This window comes from Lithobates pipiens, unplaced genomic scaffold (assembly GCF_037356315.1).
Source record: "Lithobates pipiens isolate NorthernLeopardFrog02 unplaced genomic scaffold, aLitPip1_a1.2 Scaffold_18, whole genome shotgun sequence".
Taxonomy (NCBI): domain Eukaryota; kingdom Metazoa; phylum Chordata; class Amphibia; order Anura; family Ranidae; genus Lithobates; species Lithobates pipiens.
This window is the reverse complement of record NW_027507758.1, coordinates 650,514,570-650,527,165: the sequence shown is the minus strand read 5'-3', so window position 1 is coordinate 650,527,165 and position 12,596 is coordinate 650,514,570.

Genomic DNA, 12,596 nt, shown 5'->3' with positions numbered 1-12,596 from the left:
GGCAGTATGTACAGGAGAGGAGATTGCGGAGTATGACAGTGGGCAGTATGTGCAGGAGAGGAGATTGCGGAGTATGACAGTGGGCAGTATGTACAGGAGAGGAGATTGCGGAGTATGACAGTGGGCAGTATGAACAGGAGAGGAGATTGCGGAGTATGACAGTGGGCAGTATGTACAGGAGAGGAGATTGCGGAATGTGACAGTGGGCAGTATGTACAGGAGAGGAGATCACAGGATATCATAGTGAACAGTTTATGCAGCGAAGTAGTAGGCATACTCACATGGAGCACACATATGACACAGAGCACATACAATAATGCATAGTACATAGTGCACATGCACACAGAGCACACACATGGCATAGAGGACAAAATTGCCCCCCCCCCCACACACACACACACACACACACACACACACACACACACACACACACAGACCTGTTGATCAGCTCAGGTTGAATATCCAGCAGGCTTCTTAGGCTTTTTTGATTAGAGAAAGAGTGCACTGCAGAGACCTAAGCTGCCAGCAGAAAGTTGTGGGCATTGTCCCTCTAACCCTGTAGCCCTGGGCACAGGCCGATGCTGTCAATATGGTAAACCTGGCAGCACACACACTCCAGTCGTACTGAATGACTGCACTGGATCAGAAGGATACTTTATTGGTGCCCTCTAGCAGGTAACTTGGGCTCACCCGAGGTGCCGAATCGACATCACCATCAGAGCTCCTGAGGATGGAGATGAGCCCTAAGGATGCTGGATTTCTTCTTTGCAAGCTCCTGCCAGGCTTGGGGGAAGGGGGGGAGATGGAGGAGAACAACTACAGTACGGAGACTGCACACAAAATTATATGCTGAAACATAGACAGGTCCAGGCAGAGGTTATGGGTAAACAGAAGGAAAGAGCGTAGTCAAGACCAGGCAGATGTCATAGGCAAGTGGCAGGCAAGGGAGTAGTCAGGTCCAGGCAGAGGCCACAGGCAGGTGGCAGGCAAGGGAGTAGTCAGGTCCAGGCAGAGACCACAGGCAGGTGGCAGGCATGGGAGTAGTCAGGTCCAGGCAGAGACCACAGGCAGGTGGCAGGCAAGGGAGTAGTCAGGTCCAGGCAGAGACCACATGCAGGTGGCAGGCAAAGGAGTAGTCAGGTCCAGGCAGAGACCATGGGCAGGTGGCAGGCAAGAGAGTAGTCAGGTCCATGCAGAGACCACGGGCAGGTGGCAGGCAAGGGAGTAGTCAGGTCCAGGCAGAGACCACAGGCAGGTGGCAGGCAAGAGAGTAGTCAGGTCCAGGCAGAGACCACAGGCAGGTGGCAGGCAAGAGAGTAGTCAGGTCCAGGCAGAGACCACGGGCAGGTGGCAGGCAAGAGTAGTCAGGTCCAGGCAGAGACCACAGGCAGGTGGCAGGCAAGGGAGTAGTCAGGTCCAGGCAGAGACCACGGGCAGGTGGCAGGCAAGGGAGTAGTCAGGTCCAGGCAGAGACCACAGGCAGGTGGCAGGCAAGGGAGTAGTCAGGTCCATGCAGAGACCACAGACAGGTGGCAGGCAAGGGAGTAGTCAGGTCCAGGCAGAGACCACGGGCAGGTGGCAGGCAAGGGAGTAGTCAGGTCCAGGCAGAGACCACAGGCAGGTGGCAGGCAAGAGAGTAGTCAGGTCCATGCAGAGACCACGGGCAGGTGGCAGGCAAGAGAGTAGTCAGGTCCATGCAGAGACCACGGGCAGGTGGCAGGCAAGGGAGTAGTCAGGTCCAGGCAGAGACCACAGGCAGGTGGCAGGCAAGGGAGTAGTCAGGTCCAGGCAGAGACCACAGGCAGGTGGCAGGCAAGAGAGTAGTCAGGTCCATGCAGAGACCACGGGCAGGTGGCAGGCAAGGGAGTAGTCAGGTCCAGGCAGAGACCACAGGCAGGTGGCAGGCAAGGGAGTAGTCAGGTCCAGGCAGAGACCACGGGCAGGTGGCAGGCAAGAGAGTAGTCAGGTCCATGCAGAGGTTGTGGTACAACAAAAAGTCAACCACTGACTCCAACCTATAACTGGCCTTTGCAACAAGGAGCACATGGGAAGGTGACACATGTCAAGAAAAAACAAACTCATAATCCCAGCCCACTTCCCAGCCAGCCTGCAACAACCCAAATTGTCCTGTCTAACAGTTCATGTTACAAACAAGGGGTTTAGTTAGCACACATTTGTAAATACTGTACATGTGTAAGCTGCAGCGACCACATTACGGCACCCCAGTGTACTGCTTGTCCTACTTAAATTTTGAGAGTCTCCTGAGTTGTAGCACATATACAATAATGGACAGATTAATGGCAGGTATGCCTGGAGGGAGCCCACCCTTTCTTAAAGGTAAAATAACTCATTGGACACCCAACAATAGCACAATGGCAGCAAAGGTATCCGGTGCCCCTCCTCACAAATGGCAGCCATCCCAACCTATAACTGGCCTTTGCAGCAAGGAATACATAGAAGTGCAATGCATGTCAAGAAATGCAGAGGTAGTGGCAGGTAGCAGGCAGGAAACTAATCCGGTCCAGGCAGAGGCCATGGGAGGGTTGCAGGCAAGAGAGTAGTCCTGGTCCAGGTACAGGTTGGGTGTAGGCAGCAGACAAAAAAAAAAGTCAGGTCCAGGTAGAGGCCATGGACAGGCAAGGGAGTAAGCAGGTCCAGGCAGAGGTCACAGGCTGGTGGCAGGCAAGGGAGTAGTCAGGTCCATGCAGAGGCTTTGAGCAGGTTGCAAGCAAGACAGTAGTCAGGTAGAGGTCAAGGACAGGCAGCAGGTAAGAAAGTGGTCAAGTCCAGGAAAAGTCCATAGGTAAGTGACAGGCAAGAGAGGAATAAGGTCCAGAAAGAGATCCTTTGATGGTGGCAAGAAAGAGAATAGTCAGGTTCAGGCAGAGTCCATAGGCAGGCTGCAGACAAGAGAGTAGTCTGGTGCAGGCAGAGGCCATAAGTAGGTGGCAGGCAAGAATGTAGTCAGGTCCAGGCAGAGGTCAAGGACAGGTGGTAGCCAAGAAAGTAGTAGCCAGAGGCCATGGGTAGGCAAAAGAGTAGTCAGGTCCAGGTAGAGGCCATGGGCAGGCAAGGGAGTAAGCAGGTCCAGGCAGAGGTCACAGGCTGGTGGCAGGCAAGACAGTAGTCAGGTCCAGGTAGAGGTCAAGGACAAATAGCAGGTAAGAAAGTGGTCAAGTCCAGGCAAACTCCATAGGTAAGTGACAGGCAAGAGAGGAATAAGGTCCAGAAAGAGATCCTTTGATGGTGGCAAGAAAGAGAGTAGTCAGGTTCAGGCAGAGTCCATAGGCAGGCTGCAGACAAGAGAGTAGTCTGGTGCGGGCAGAGGCCATAAGCAGGTGGCAGGCAAGAGAGTAGTCTGGTGCAGGCAGAGGCCATAAGCAGGTGGCAGGCAAGAATGTAGTCAAGTCCAGGCAGAGGTCAAGGACAGGTGGTAGCCAAGAAAGTAGTAGCCAGAGGCCATGGGTAGGCAAAAGAGTAGTCAGGTCCAGGTAGAGGCCATGAGCAGTTTAAAGGCAAAAGAGTAGTACAACGTGCGCTATAAACAAAAAAAGAGCGAAATTTTGAAAAAAACACAATATTTTTTTAATTTTGCTATAATAAATATCCCCCAAAAATATATAAAAAATGTTTTTTTTTTCTCAGTTTAGGCCAATACGTATTCTTCTACATATTTTTGGTAAAAAAAATTACAATAAGTGTATATTGATTGGTTTGCGCAAAAGTTATAGCGTCTACAAAATAGGGGATAGTTTTATGGCATTTTTATTATTATTATTTCTTTTTTTTTTTACTAGTAATGGCAGCCATCTGCGATTTTTATTGGGACTGCGATATTATGGCAGACACGTCGGACAATTTTGACACATTTTTGGGACCACTGTCATTTGTACAGAGATCAGTGCTATAAAAATGCACTGATTACTGTAAAAATGTCACTGGCAGGGAAGGGGTTAACACTAGGGGGCGATCAAGTGGTTAAGTGTCTTCCCTCTCTGTGTTCTAACTGAAGGGGGGAGGGGACTGTGTAGGGTAGGGGGAGATTTTATTTAATTTTTTTACTAGTAATGGCAGTGATCTGCGATTTTTATCGGGACTGCGATATTATGGCAGACACGTCGGACAGTTTTGACACATTTTTGGGACCACTGTAATTTGTACAGAGATCAGTGCTATAAAAATGCACTGATTACTGTAAAAATGTCACTGGCAGGGAAGGGGTTAACACTAGGGGGCGATCAAGCGGTTAAGTGTGTTCCCCCTCTGTGTTCTAACTGAAGGGGGGAGAGGACTGTGTAGGGGAAGAGAGAGATCGCTGTTCATACTCTGTATGAACAGACGATCAGTCTCTTCTCCCCTTGGAGAACCGGAAACTGTCTTTACACACACCGATCCCGATTCTCAGTGGGTCTTGAGCGTTTGCGGGAGCCCGACGGCGATCGCGAACTGCCGGGCACATGCATAGGCTCGTCGGACGAGCAGGGGGCACGTGCCCCTAGTGGCCACAGGGCGAAGCGACGTGGCATAAAGTCCTTTCACCCAGCCGTGCCATTCTGCAACAGTACAACTGCGGCGGCTGGTCGGTAAGTGGTTAAATACCCTTCTATTTTTTTTTTTATATTCTATTCCTTTATTTTCTATTCTATTTAATTCTCTTTGGAAATTGGAAAACTATGCGAATTTGAAAAAGTATTCTAAAACGATTCTAATTGGAATTTCATCCAATTTTTATTTTTTTTTTTGTTATTTCGGATTCTTTTAAATTCAGTTCTATTGTAATTCAGAAATTTACATACATCCGAATTTCTAAAAAACTAAAATTCATCCGAATTTTAATTCGGAACAAAAGGAACCGCACATGTCTAAATTACCGCCACAAGCCTGATATCATCTTTCAGCTCTTCTGAGGGGGTTACATCTAAACACAGATTTAGGAGATTATTGCCACCATAACGATAAACGTTTCCTGAAGAGTGAACTGAAGGGTGTATTTATAGATTCCCCGGACCGATCCTGTAAAGCAGGGGTCATCGACCCCCGGGCCATAGCGTCTTTGCAGCTGGGCTGCGGCGGGCTGTAAGGCACCGGTGGATCAGAGAGGAAAGCGGGTGGGCATCACCGCTCTTCTGCCCTCACAACGTGTGGAATGTCGGTGGTACGGTGGGGAGCAGAGAGATGACATCATCTCTCAATGCCCTCCCCGCATCTCTCCTGCCCTCACTCAAGAAAGACCACTGAACCAGTGTCACCAATGCAGTGACAATCCTCATCTGGTGGCACAGGCAGGTGACATGGCAAATGGCATTCTCCTGCCCTCACTCAAGAAAGACCACTGAACCAGTGTCACCAATGCAGTGACAATCCTCATCTGGTGGCACTGGCAGGTGATGTGGCAAGTGGCATTACTCATCTGGTGGACAGGCAGGTGATGTGGCAAGTGGCATTCCTCAACTGGTGGCAGGCAGCGTGGCAAGTGGCATTCCTCATCTGGTGGCACAGGCAGGTGACGTGGCAAGTGGCATTCCTCATCTGGTGGCACAGGCAGGTGATGTGGCAAGGGGCATTCCTCAATTGGTGACAGGCAGGTGATGTAGCAAGTGGCATTCCTCAACTGGTGGCAGGCAGCGTGGCAAGTGGCATTCCTCAACTGGTGGCAGGCAGCGTGGCAAGTGGCATTCCTCATCTGGTGGCAGGCAAGCGTGGCAAGTGGCGTTCCTCATCTGGTGGCACAGGCAGGTGACGTAGCAAATGGCATTCTCCTGCCCTCACTCAAGAAAGACCACTGAACCAGTGTCACCAATGCAGTGGCAATCCTCATCTGGTGACACTGACAGGTGATGTGGCAAGTGGCCTTGCTCATCTGGTGGCACAGGCAGGTGATGTGGCATTCCGCAACTGGTGGCAGGCAGCGTGGCAAGTGGCATTCCTCATCTGGTGGCACAGGTAGGTGATGTGGCAAGTGGCATTCCTCATCTGGTGGCACAGGCAGGTGACGTGGCAGATGGCATTCCTCAACTGGTGGCAGACAACGTGGCAAGTGGCATTCCTCATCTGGTGGCAGGCAAGCATGGCAAGTGGCATTCCTCATCTGGTGGCAGGCAAGTGTGGCAAGTGGCATTCCTCATATGGTAGCAGGCAGCGTGACAAGTGGCATTCCTCATCTGGTGGCAGGCAGCGTGGCAAGGGGCATTTCTCCTCTGGTGGCAGGCAGCGTGGCAAGTGACATTCCTCATCCGGTAGCAGGCGACATGGAAAGTGACATTCCTCATCCGGTAGCAGGCGACGTGGAAAGTGACACACTCAGGGCTCCCACTGATTCTGCATTATGGGGAGTTTAACTATTTCATTTATATTACAAAGTAATATAAGAAATAATGCGCTTCAATCATTCTGACACCATACCAACCACGGTGCCATGGTGATTGATGTACCAACAGCAGAACACCAGCTATTGCCCTGATAAATTGCCTATGAAATTCGCTTACCCCCCCTCCCTCGCTGGGCCTTGGCACAATTTTCTTCAATGCAGCCAGTCCCCGTTGCCAAAAAGGTTGGTGACCACTGCTATAGAGGTTTAAATTTGACTATAAAACAGGAAGACCGGTCTCCAGAAACACCAAATCGGGTTAATTTAAATCTTTGCCATTGCTTATCAGTCCTGGGCCAAGAGCGGAGCGATCAGCGATTCCGGCCGGCGCCCCAGAAATCGGAAATGGCGCGCGCCGCCATCCAACTCACCGTTCTTTTCTTTGCTCGGGCCCCGTAATATATGGCCACGTCTCCGCTACCCAGCGGCAAATCCGGCAGACTCCAGTCATTAATCTGATTCTCGGAAATGATATAGAAATGCTTTAGGTTGCCCGTTTCACAGAGTAACCGGATAACTCGATCATCACATATTGTGCCGCTGGCAAAGAGAGATAGAGAGAGGATGAGAAAGGGAGATTATGAAAACTCCGGACTTGCTGGTTATTGGTTTCTGTTATGAGAAACGCCGCCGAAAACACGGCGCTTAATTGATATCTTTTCTGCAAGGAATATCGGATGTGGAACCGCTGACGGGGCTTTAAATACAAGAATGTATACAAATACATTTGTTTCCCTTTTAATCTGGTTGTATGAATATAAAAATGTTGTTTATGTGATTCCAGACCGCGCCCAGAACCACGACTTAAAGGGGTTGCAAACCTTTGTGTTATTTCACCTTAATACATCCTATGCATTAAAGGTGAAAAAACACCTGGAAGTCACCGGCCCCCCAGCCCCCCCGTTTTACTTACCTGAGCCCTGGGTTCCAGGGCTGGTGCAAGGATTTTTGACACCCTAGGCGAAACCTAATTTTGCCACCTCCCCCTTGGCTCCACCCCCTTTGCCCTGCCCATGTAAACCCCACCTTTTTAATGAAGCGCTCATCAATGCAGCCTACCAGTGCCCATCAATGCAGCCTCACCAGCACTCATCAATGCAGCCAACCAGCGCCCATCAATGCAGCCTCACCAGCACTCATCAATGCAGCCTACCAGCGCCCATCAACGCAGCCTACCAGTGCCCATCAATGCAGCCTCACCAGCACTCATCAATGCAGCCAACCAGCGCCCATCAATGCAACCTACCAGCGCCCATCATTGCAGCCTACCAGAATCCATCAATGCAGCCTACCAGTGCCCATCAATGCAGCCTACCAGCACTCATCAATGCAGCCTACCAGCGCCCATCAATGCAGCCTACCAGCACTCATCAATGCAGCCTAACAGTGCCCATCAATGCAGCCTACCAGTGCCCATCAATGCAGCCTACCAGCGCCCATCAATGCAGCCTACCAGCACCCATCAATGCAGCGTACCAGCGCCCATCAATGCAGCCTACCAGCACTCATCAATGCAACCTACCAGTGCCCATCAATGCAGCCTAACAGCACCCATCAATGCAGCCTCACTAGCGCTCATCAAAGCAGCCTACCAGCGCCCATCAATGCAGCCTCACCAGCATCCATCAATGCAGCCTCACCAGCATCCATCAATGCAGCCTACCAGCACCCATCAATGCAGCCTCACCAGCACCCATCAATGCAGCCTACCAGTGCTCATTAATGCAGCCTACCAGTGGTGATCAGTAAATGTTTGCTTGCTCTCATTCATTCGGGAGTCAGGACACAGACCTCCGCCGGCGCTGCCCCTCTGACACTATGTGCGAATGAAGCAGCGGCTGCCTGCTGATGCCGAGACTTAGTTGCTTGCCACAGAGAGAAGAGAGTAGGAACACCAGTGGCCGGGGCCCCCTAGAGTCCTTTGGATTACAAGCATTCTCCTGGAGCAGATTATGCTCGTAATCCAAGGTACCGCTGTATATCCGAAACATATACTGGTAATTCATAATACACTATCACATATACAGTGCCTTGAGAAAGTATTCGGCCCCCTTGAACTTTTCAACCTTTTGCCACATTTCAGGCTTCAAACATAAAGATATAAAATTTTAATTTTTTGTGAAGAATCACCAACAAGTGGGACACAATTGTGAAGTGGAACGAAATCTATTGGATATTTTAAACTTTTTTAGCAAATAAAAAACTGAAAAGTGGTGCGTGCAAAATTATTCGGCCCCTTTACTTTCAGTGCAGCAAACTCACTCCAGAAGTTCAGTGAGGATCTCTGAATGATCCAATGTTGTCCTAAATGACTGATGGTGATAAATAGAATCCACCTGTGTGTAATCAAGTCTCTGTATAAATGCACCTGCTCTGTGATAGTCTCAGGGTTCTGTTGAAAGCGCAGAGAGCATCATGAAGACCAAGGAACACACCAGGCAGGTCCGTAATACTGTTGTGGAGAAGTTTAAAGCCGGATTTGGATACAAAAAGATTTCCCAAGCTTTAAACATCCCAAGGAGCACTGTGCAAGCGATCATTTTGAAATGGAAGGAGTATCAGACCACTGCAAATCTACCAAGACCTGGCCATCCCTCTAAACTTTCAGCTCAGACAAGGAGAAGACTGATCAGAGATGCAGCCAAGAGGCCCATGATCACTCTGGATGAACTGCAGAGAACTACAGCTGAGGTGGGAGAGTCTGTCCATAGGACAACAATCAGTCATACACTGCACAAATCTGGCCTTTATGGAAGAGTGGCAAGAAGAAAGCCATTTCTCAAAGATATCCATAAAAAGTCTCGTCTAAAGTTTGCCACAAGCCACCTGGGAGACACACCAAACATGTGGAAGAAGGTGCTCTGGTCAGATGAAACCAAAATCCAACTTTTTGCCCACAATGCAAAATGATATGTTTGGCGTAAAAGCAACACAGCTCATCACCCTCAACACACCATCCCCGCTGTCACACATGGTGGTGGCAGCATCATGGTTTGGGCCTGCTTTTCTTCAGCAGGGACAGGGAAGATGGTTAAAATTGAGGGGAAGATGGATGCAGCCAAATACAGGACCATTCTGGATGAAAACCTGTTGGAGTCTGCAAAAGACCTGAAACTGGGACGGAGATTTATCTTCCAACAAGACAATGATCCCAAACATACAGCAAAATCTACAAAGGAATGGTTCACAAATAAACGTATCCAGGTGTTAGAATGGCCAAGTCAAAGTCCAGATCTGAATCCAATCGAGAATCTGTGGAAAGAGCTGAAAACTGCTGTTCACAAACGCTCTCCATCCAACCTCACTGAGCTCCAGCTGTTTTGCAAGGAAGAATGGGCAAGAATTTCAGTCTCTCGATGTGCAAAACTGATAGAGACACCCCAAGCGACTTGCAGCTGTAATCGCAGCAAAAGGTGGCTCTACAAAGTATTAACGCAAGGGGGCCCAATCATTTTGCACGCCCCACTTTTCATTTTTTTATTAGTTAAAAAAGTTAAAAAAATCCAACAGATTTCATTCCACTTCACAATTGTGTCCCACTTGTTGGTGATTCTTCACAAAAAATAAAAATTTTATATCTTTATGTTTGAAGCCTGAAATGTGGCAAAAGGTTGAAAAGTTCAAGGGGGCCGAATACTTTCGCAAGGCACTGTAAATATTTCAATAAATTTCATATATATATATATATATATATATATATATATATATATAATACATATAATGTGATACCTGTAAGATCTAAAAAAATCCTCTAATCTCTTACATTAACCACTTAACAACCGCCCATTGCCGATTAACGGCTTCAGGGCGGTTGTTTAACTCTGAGAGGCCGTTAATTAACGGCCTCCCAGAATTCTGCTCTCGCGCGCCCCCTGGGGCACGCACTCGAGAGCATCCGTGACCGCCGGGTCCACAGGACCCGGCGCATCACGAATCATGGTAAACGGCCGCTCATCGCGGCCGTTTACCACGTGATCGCTCCATCAAATGACGGAGTGATCACTTGTAAACAAGCCGGCGTCATGTTATGACGCCGGTTCCTCCCTCCCCCTCTCTGTACCGATCGGTACAGCGGAGGGGGAAGAGATCGGTGTCAGCAGCGATGTGGGCTGCATCTGCAGTGCCCACATCGCTGCGCACCGAAAATTAACCCCTCAATTCCCTGCCAACACTCTGCAATACCCTGCCATTACTCTGCATTACTCTGCAATACCCTGCAACACTCTGCATTATTCTGCAATACCCCCATTACTCTGCAATACCCCCATTACTCTGCATCACCCTGCAACACTCTGCATTACCCTGCAGCACTCTGCATTACCCTGCAGCACTCTGCATTACCCTGCAGCACTCTGCATTACCCTGCAGCACTCTGCATTACCCTGCAGCACTCTGCATTACCCTGCAACACTCTGCATTGCCCTGCAACGCTCTGCAATACCCTGCAACGCTCCGCAATACCCTGCAACGCTCCGCAATACCCTGCAACGCTCCGCAACACCTTGCAACACTCCGCAACACCTTGCAACACTCCGCAATACCCTGCAACACTCCGCAATACCCTGCAACACTCCGCAACACCTTGCAACACTCCGCAACACCTTGCAACACTCCGCAATACCCTGCAACACTCCGCAATACCCTGCAACACTCCGCAATACCCTGCAACACTGCAATACCCTGCAACACTCTGCAACACCTTGCAATACCCTGCAACACCTTGCAATACCCCGCAACGCCCTGCAACACTCCGCAACGCCCTGCAACACTCCGCAACGCCCTGCAACACTCCGCAACGCCCTGCAAACACTCCGCAACGCCCTGCAACACTCCGCAACGCCCTGCAACACTCCGCAATGCCCTGCAACACTCCGCAATGCCCTGCAACACTCTGCAATACCCTGCAACACTCTGCAATACTCTGCAACACTCTGCAACGCTTTGCAATACCCTGCAACACTCTGCAATACCCTGCAACACTCTGCAATACCCTGCAACACCCGCCAATACCCTGCAACACTCTGCAATGCTCTGCAACACCCGCCAATACCCTGCAACACTCTGCAATGCTCTGCAACACCCGCCAATACCCTGCAACACTCTGCAATGCTCTGCAACACCCGCCAATACCCTGCAATGCAATACTCTGCAACGCCATACTCTGAGATACCCAGCCATAGTCGGTGATACCCTGCAATACCCAGCCATAGACATCCCCCCCCCCCCTCCCGCCGCCCTCCGGTGCTTCTATCGAATCGCTAATACGATCAAAGACAGAATCTTTTTTTTTTTTTTTTCAGGCTTCACATCTCACTGTAAAGAGGACCTGTCATGCCATATTCCTATTACAAGGGATGTTTACATTCCTTGTAATAGGAATAAAAGTGATCAAAAAAATTATTTTTGGGGAAAAAAAATGTCAAACTAAAATAAATAAAGTAAAATGAACAATAAAAAAAATGTTTTTTTTTTAAAGCGCCCCTGTCCCCATGTGCTCGCATGCAGAAGCGAACGCATACGTAAGTCCCGCCCACATATGAAAACGGTGTTCAAACCACACATGTGAGGTATCGCTGCGAACGTTAGAGCGAGAGCAATAATTCTAGCCCTAGACCTCCTCTGTAACTCAAAACATATAACCAGTAAAAAAAAAATTTAATTGTCGCCTATGGGGATTTTTAAGTAGCGACGTTTGGCGCCATTCCACGAGCGTGTGCAATTTTGAAGAGTGACATATTGGGTATCTATTTACTCAGCGTAACTTCATCTTTCACATTATGGAAAAATTGGGCTAACTTTACTGTTTTTTTTTTTTTTTAAGCCCAAAACTGTTTTTTTTTCCAAAAAAAAGCATTCGAAAAATTACTGCGCAAATACCGTGCGAGATAAAAAGTTGCAAAGACCACCATTGTATTCTCCAGGGTGTTTGCTAAAAAAACATATATAATGTTTTGGAGTTCTATGTAATTTTCTAGCAAATAAATGATGATTTTTACATGTAGGAGAGAAATGTCAGAATTGTCCTGGGTGCTCCAGAACACCTGATGGCGCTCCCTGCATGTTGGGCCTCTGTATGTGGCCACACTGTGTAAAAGTCTCACACATGTGGTATCGCCATACTCGGGAGTAATAGCAGAATGTGTTTTGGGGTGTAATTTGTGGTATGCATATGCTGTGTGTGAGAAATAACCTGATAATATGACAATTTTGTGAAAAAAAAAAAAAAGTA